We start from the raw sequence: 7,503 nt of genomic DNA, 5'->3' as shown, positions 1-7,503 counted from the left end.
TCTCATGGTTCTTGGGTTTGAGCCCCACATGGGGCTCTACGCTGACAGTGTAGACGCTGACAGTGTAGGCGCTGACAGTGACAGACTGCCTGGGATTCTCTGTCTCCCTCTCTCTCTGCCCCTCCCCTTCACTTTCTCTCTCTCTCTCAAAATAAACAAGTAAACATTAAAAAAAAATAAAAATAAGGGGCGCCTGGGTGGCGCAGTCGGTTAAGCGTCCGACTTCAGCCAGGTCATGATCTCGCGGTCCGGGAGTTCGAGCCCCGCGTCAGGCTCTGGGCTGATGGCTCAGAGCCTGGAGCCTGTTTCCGATTCTGTGTCTCCCTCTCTCTCTGCCCCTCCCCCGTTCATGCTCTGTCTCTCTCTGTCCCAAAAATAAATAAAGGTTGAAAAAAAAATTTTTTAAATAAAATAAAATAAATAAATAAATAAATAAATAAATAAAAGGTAGAATAAATCTGGACTTAGAACTGGATGCGAAAGAAGGGAGAGACAGACATGTCCATGGTCACCCCCAGGACTCTGGCTTGGACAACTGAGTACACAATGGAGCACTCACTGAGATAGGGCAAGTAGAGGAGGAAGTTGGTTAGGGAAGCTCATGACTTCAATTTTGGACATAAACAGTTTGGGAAGAAGCAAGTGTAAATGTTAAATGGGGAGTTGAATGTGTATGTCCAAGCCCCAGGAAAAAATTGATGCTGCACGTGTGGCTTTTGAGGTTATTTTTTTTAATGTTTATTTATTTATTTTGAGAGAGAGTACACATTCGCAAGTGGGGGAGAAGCATAGAGAGAGAAAGAGAGGGTGAGAGAGAATCTCAAGAAGGCTTCGTGCTGTCAGTGCAGAGCCAGATGTGGGGCTCTATCTCACAAACCATGGAACTGTGACCTGAGTCAAAATCAAGAGTCTGATGCTTAACTGACTGAACCACCCAGACACCCCTGCATGGACACTTCTGGTCTGTCTTCGTATCAAACGGTCTTTCAGCCACCTTCTGTACAGTTAGCGCCTCCCTCTGTTCCAGTTAATGTATTGCTATATAACAAACTACCCCAAGACTTACTGACTGAAAACAACGTATCATCTTTCATAGTTCTGGATTGACTGGACTTAGCTAGATGTTTCTTGCTCACAGTCTCTTATGCAGACGCAGTCAGATGTCTGCTAGGCCTACCATCATCTGAATGCTTAACTGGGTGAGCCAACAGGATGGATCGTTCACATGGTTGGTGGTTCAGGCTGTCTGTCAGCCAGGGGGGCACGGGGCTCAGCTGGGGCTATCTCCTGGAGCATCTACACGTGGCTTCTCATGCCAATGTTAAGTGTGTTGTCTCTCAGCTCCAAATCTACATTTCCCTGCTCTTTGGCGGGATACCGCAACTGGACCCTGCAATCAATTCTTCATTGCCAGCTAGTGAAACGTCAGGCTTTTCACAGGGGGCTTTGGAGTAACCCTGGTATCCCTGGGTGACGGTGGCAAGAAGACACTTCTCTTCAGGGTTGTGATCTCCATTGTTAACATGCAGCCTGAGAGTCTGAGGGTCCTTGTGGACAAGCTCCAGATGCACCCTCAGATCACGCTCTGCCCCTGGCCACCGTTGGCATACTTGCAGCCTGCAGCTTCAGCTGTAGCTCCGTTGTGCACTCGGGCCACGTGCTACCACCAGGGCCTCCTCTGGGCAGCCCCAGCTTGCTCCTCAACCCTCCTCTCTTACCTTCTTGCCACTTACAAGCTGTGTCTCTGGGGTAGTCACAACCGCTTCTAAAAAGTTCGAATCTCAGCACTGGGGAACAGGACTCTCTCCTAGTCTGAAATTCCTTCTCTCATCCTAGAGATGACGGTTTGCACCTGCTATTTCTGGGCCTCCGAAAATCCACTCTTTCTTCTTTTGGTAGTTGACCACCTCTACTAGATGACAATTACCTACATTACATTTTCCCTGTTCTGATAACAGGTGTGGTTTCTGTCTCCTGACTAGACCCTTATTGATTTACCGTTCCATGTGGTGTGGCCAGGACCTCTCATAAGGTGGGTTCCTAGAGAGAGTGACTCCGGGCTCATCCTTAGCTTATCTTTTCTTCCCTATATATATCTTCCAGTTATCTCATCTAGTACCTGGTTTAAAATAGCATCCAGATGCTGATGGCTCCCCAAATTACACCTCCAACCCATACCCCACGGAGCTCCAGCTCGTATCTTCAGCTATGCATTTAACCCCTCTAATAGATAGTTCAAACAAAGCTCGTAATTGCTCACATCCCCAAACAAACAAATTATTTCAAGAAGCCACCACTATTTGTTCAAGCTAAAGGAAGAAAAGTTACTCATCATTCTCTTTCTTTCTCCCTGCCCTCCCCTGACTCCAATACATAAGTAAATTGGTTCCATTTTCTCTCCAAAGTGCATTGCAAAGCCACCCACCCTAATCTAAGTGACAATCATCCCTCTCTGACCTCCCAATACCCCTAACCACCTCTAATGTTATCTTCATACACCAACCAGAATAAACTTAAAAACCTAAGTCAGATCATGAGTTTTCTTCAGTGATATCTTACTGCACTGAGTAGACGGGCCAGCATTTGGAGAACACTGTGACTCTGTAGAGAACTGGAGACTACTGGCCTCCTGCCTCCTCCTTTCAACTTAACTGATTCTTCCTCTCACTCATTCTGCTCCAACCACACAATCCTCTTGAATTCCTAGAGCAACTAAAGCCTTTTCTTTCTCTGGACTTCCAGAGTTCCTTCTCTGCCTGTGATGTTCTTTTTCTGCCTTTGCACGTGGTTTAGGTCTCCTCCAGAGGCCACTCCTCCCACACCCTAACTACACGTTCACTCTTTGTGTTTCTTTCTTGGTGTGATTAATCAGTTTTCAGTCAGTTCCTTTTTGATAATCTATGTCCTTATTTATGGAATATAAGCATGATTTATCAATTCTACAAGTATTTTACAAGTTCTTGCTATGTTTCTGATGTTTTTCTGGGCACTAGAATACAGCGGTGACCAATATCCTGCCGTCTCAGAGATTACATTTGATTTAGGTAATCAGTAAACCAATATAAGAGTGTAAGAAAGAAAGTCCAATTTTATTTAATTCCAAATAAAAACAAATAGCAGGCCCTACATCTGAAGGGAAATTTTCCATCTTGCTTATATTGCTAAGATTCTTTGATAAATTTCTATAATGTAAACTTTAGGCAATAATCAAGGCAGCTCTGGTGGGCACAGAACATCAATGTGGGGAGATGCCACTTACATGGCCTGTTTACATCTCCCATTCTGCTTTTAACATAGAAGGCGGTGGTGACATTTACTTGTTTTCCTTAGTCGTTCTTGTAGATTCATGTAGGTGTCTCCATCTGGAGCTGTAATTCAAATCTGCATTGAATGCCAGCCAGAATTTGTAGAACACTGTGAATTTCTTTATAACAAGCTCATAGAGGACAGGGTGGGGAGGAATAGCTACCCAGGCTTCCATGCATGTGGATCCCAAACCCACTGAAGACTCCAGAGAACAAACAAGAAATGCAGTAAGAATGAGCATACCATGGACAGAACACAACCTTGGGCCACATGAGATAGAAACTCACATCTCATTTAAGTAGACGAAAGGACAGAACTTTCTAATTTTTTGAAGCCACTCACTATAGATTATCTGTGTATGGAGTTGAACTGTATAAAAAAATTCTAACTAAAAAGAAAGATATATTGATCACAGTGAACCTCAGAAACTTAAAATCATTGCTCCGTAGAGCAACATGGATGATAGATACCAAAAATCAAAAGCATGAATTCCCTACACAATGTCCCTGCCAAGCTTTCTTTTGGATCATGTTTATACACTTATGATGCCAAAACACTCAGTTCTTTTTCATCTAAAGACACTTCAGGCTGTTAAAAAAAAAAAACTTTTACTTATGCAATTCAAGGGTCTCTAAGCTGCTAATATGAAACTTTCTAGACATCAGTTTTCATTAATGCAAAAGCAAAAGGACCCAAGCCTCCATCCTACATACTTGAAAATTTTAGTTTTCTTACAATAGTCTGGGGGATGATCTGTGGGTTCAGTGGGCTTCCTGGACCTTCTGATTTTAGATTCCTGCTCACATTGAATGCACCACCCAGGTTCATTATCTTACTTTTGGAGGCAGCTGTTCATTTGTCACATTATTGTGCCCCAGATGTGATAGCCTTGCCCATATTTCATTTCTCAAAGCACCAACTACTAAAAGCCATTTATGACACCTGTTATTGTAAATTGGTGGGGTCACAGAAGGAGAGCAATTATGAGATATGACAGTTATAAAGTCACTTGGTCAACACACAGGTTCAGTTTCTCACTGGCCGTTCTCCTCAGTCTCTGGTCTTTCACTACCTCTCTCACCCTCTCTATGAGTCCTCTCTCTCTCTCTCTCTCTCTCTATCCTTCCCTCCTGTCTTCCCTCCCTCCTTCTCTCTGTCTTCCAACCTTCAATGTCCAGAACTGACATCTAAAAATAGTCAATTCTGTCTTACCTTATTATGGAAAGTAACTCTCTCTAGTTTCTCCCACTCAGACTAGTTTTGGTGTAGAAGATTATATTTGTACAGTAAAATTGTATTATAGGGTGTTTTTTGTGTGCAAAAGAACAATTTTCTCATGTTGATTAACCCTATTCCCTTGATTCCTAACGTAACCAGCTCAAACTGTAACTAGCTTTAAAATATCCCAGACGGGGGCGCCTGGGTGGCGCAGTCGGTTAAGCGTCCGACTTCAGCCAGGTCACGATCTCACGGTCCGTGAGTTCGAGCCCCGCGTCGGGCTCTGGGCTGATGGCTCAGAGCCTGGAGCCTGTTTCCGATTCTGTGTCTCCCTCTCTCTCTGCCCCTCCCCCGTTCATGCTGTCTCTCTCTGTCCCAAAAAAAATAAATAAATGTTGAAAAAAAAAAAAAAAAAAAAAAAATATCCCAGACGTCTTCCCTAAATCCTTATGTTGGCCCAAAATGTGTCTTCTTGATGTTTCTGTCTACTGATTTTTATTCCATGATGGTTACTGATTTTTTACTAATGTGCTAGGCACCAGGCTAGGTATTGAGGAATGTAAAGACCCAATTCCTGCCCTCAGTGATCTAGAGACAATGCAAAAGCAATTAAAACATATTATAAAAATTGTTCCTCTGGAGCTAAGCACAATGCTTATGGGTGACATATGGGAGCGCACTTACCTAGACATGGAGGGGTGGACTGGGTTGAATTGTGTCTCCTTCAAAAGGTGTATCCAAGCCCTAACTCCTGGTTCCTATGAATATGGCATTTAGAAATAGGGCATTTGCAAACATAATTAAGGATCACAAGATGAGATCATCATCCTGGATTTAGAGTGGGCCCTAAATCCAATGATTAGTGTACTTAGAAGAAACAGGGAGATGACACGGAGATAAGGAAAGGGAGCCACATGAAGGTCTGAAGGCAGAAAATTAAGAGCTGCCACAAACCAAGAAATGCCAGGACGCCCCGGAAGCTGAAAAAAGCAAGGAAGCATTCTCTTCTAGAAGTTTTGGTGGGACTGTGACTCTTCTAACACCTTGATTGCAAATTTCCAGCCTCCAGACTGTGAAAAAATAAATTGTTGTTTTAAGCCACCACATCTACAGTAATTAGTTGTAGCATACCTAGGAAATAAATACAGAAGGTCATCTAAACTTCTCTCAGGAATATGTTTAAACTAAGAAATCAATGTGAGCAGGTTAGTGAAGGGTTAAGAGGGATTGAAGAGTGTCCTGACTCAGAGAAAAGCACACGCATAATATGAATCTGTCAGGTGATGATTGCTACTGTTTTCTATTTCTTATGAGAGCAGGAATGGCCATGGAGGTGATGCACAGCTAACAAAAGAAACTATATTCCAATATGGCAATATAATATAATATAATATAATATAATATAATATAATATAATATATGTAATATGCCCATATGCACATATCACATGAGCAATATTAGTTATGAATTACCAGGTTAAATATTAATATCTAAATATTCACTTTCAGGGGCGCCTGGGTGGCGCAGTCGGTTAAGCGTCCGACTTCAGCCAGGTCACGATCTCGCGGTCCGGGAGTTCGAGTCCCGCGTCAGGCTCTGGGCTGATGGCTCAGAGCCTGGAGCCTGTTTCCGATTCTGTGTCTCCCTCTCTCTCTGCCCCTCCCCCGTTCATGCTCTGTCTCTCTCTGTCCCAAAAATAAATAAACGTTGAAAAAAAAATATTCACTTTCAAACATAGGTAGACTTTCAAAATTGACCTAGGGTAAAAAGTAATCCCCTTATGTGCTTTGTGTGTTACACTTCTGTCCAAAAGGAAATCTCAGTGCCCCGGGGGTCACTTTACCACTACAGCACTTACAATGGCAAAGCTCAGCAGAGAATAGCTTCACCCCTCTTGACCTGAAGTGAAGGTTAGAATCTATGCATAGCAAAGGTTGAGTATCTTGACCTCAACTAAGAGGTCTAAGAAATTATAGTCTTGTACAATAATGTCAAACTTTAAAAATTTGACTACTGGCATTTCAAATGATAAAATTAAAATTGGAAAATTTAATATGTATTCTTATGTCCCAGAAATTCACTCCATGAGGTGACATTAGTCTTCAGCTTCAGTTTTGGCTGAATACTCATTTTAACCCTTGGTCATTAACATTCAGCCAAAATGTGTATTTGGTGTCCCTAGCCCACGGGTTTCATGGACTTATCCAGGGGGGTCTGCCATGTAACATGGCTGGTGCTGTGACAAATAAGCCAGGAAAAGCAAGATTCTTGACAAAAACATAATGTGTTTAACATAATAAGCACTCTATTGTTCCTGAAATGTGTTTAAGAAAATCACCTGGGGAAGAAAAAAAGGAAGCCCAGAAAAGGCCCTGTGTCCAGCGGAAGTGCCCATCCTTTCTACTCAAAGAAGCATTTTGATGAAGTGCAATCACAAGAAACAATTCATGGCACAGTTCATGCCAAAGGAGCAAAAAATATTGGTTGATGAAAAAGCAATATGGTGTGCCTATTGGTACAGGAAAGAGAGTGATGGTAATTAATGGAGATAGATGGAGGATAACTAACAGAGAGCCCTGGAGGGGTTGACCTTGGGTACGAGAGGTCACTTCCTTCCCAATACTGATAGGACATAGGATGGACAGAGGGGACAACTGTCTTGCATCTTGTTTTGTTTCCATTTTGAGAGCGAATACATATGAAGCTGGGTTTCTGTCTTTTGAGGACTGGTGGGTTTCCAGTTCACCCTCACAGGTAGGGCAAAACCTTGAAGGGCTCCAGATTTCAACTATTATCCTTCTCGCCCTATGGTTAGCCAAAATCTCTGCCTAGCTCCTCAACTTCTCTGTCGCTTTCAAATATGCAAACACCTTGAAAGAAAAGTGATGCCAAATGCTATGCTTTCGGCCCTTTGTTTTTCTCTTGGATCTTGGGTGCACAAATCCTGGCTGTGTCAGCAGCTCTCAGATATTTTCAGAT

This window comes from Leopardus geoffroyi, chromosome C3 (genome assembly GCF_018350155.1).
Source record: "Leopardus geoffroyi isolate Oge1 chromosome C3, O.geoffroyi_Oge1_pat1.0, whole genome shotgun sequence".
NCBI classification, from domain to species: domain Eukaryota; kingdom Metazoa; phylum Chordata; class Mammalia; order Carnivora; family Felidae; genus Leopardus; species Leopardus geoffroyi.
Note: the sequence above shows the minus strand (reverse complement) of the source record.